We start from the raw sequence: 579 nt of genomic DNA on the forward strand, positions 1-579 counted from the left end.
GCTGTCATTCATGTTGACGGCCCAGCCCCCCACCCCCATTGGGTCGTCTTTCTCCTCTTGTTTTCAGGATGTCATCCAGGGTCACCGGAAACAGCCACTGGGGGGACGAATGGGAGAGACTCCCTGCAGCGTCCAGTCCCCACCACAGAGGACCGGGGTGCTCGCTCCAGCGGGCCCCGGGCTGCTGTTTGCATCTGTCGGTGGTGTTAGGGGACCCACGGGCTTTGCTCTCGCGGTCCCTGGACGCAGGCCGCCCTGGCCTGTCAGTCATTCTGATGTCACCAGAAGCCATCAGTGGAGGAGAGGGCTCAAGACTGCTGACTTTCGTTTCTATGGAGAAGCCGTTGGGAGATGCTGGCAGTGGGCAAAGGGCTTTGAAATCAATACGTGTCTGTTAGTTGTCAAAGGAGGTTTCCCAAGACCCAGCCTCAAAGGACTCGGTGGGTGCCTTTTCTCCAGTCGGACTCGGCGGGTGCTTTGGTCCAGAAAGGGAGCAGCTCTCCAAACCCCCAGGACAGCAGGAGCTGGTGTCCCAAAAAGAAGGAGGAAGGGAGGGAGAGAGGGAGGGAGGGAGGGAGG

Source organism: Myotis brandtii, unplaced genomic scaffold, assembly GCF_000412655.1.
Source record: "Myotis brandtii unplaced genomic scaffold, ASM41265v1 scaffold273, whole genome shotgun sequence".
Taxonomy (NCBI): domain Eukaryota; kingdom Metazoa; phylum Chordata; class Mammalia; order Chiroptera; family Vespertilionidae; genus Myotis; species Myotis brandtii.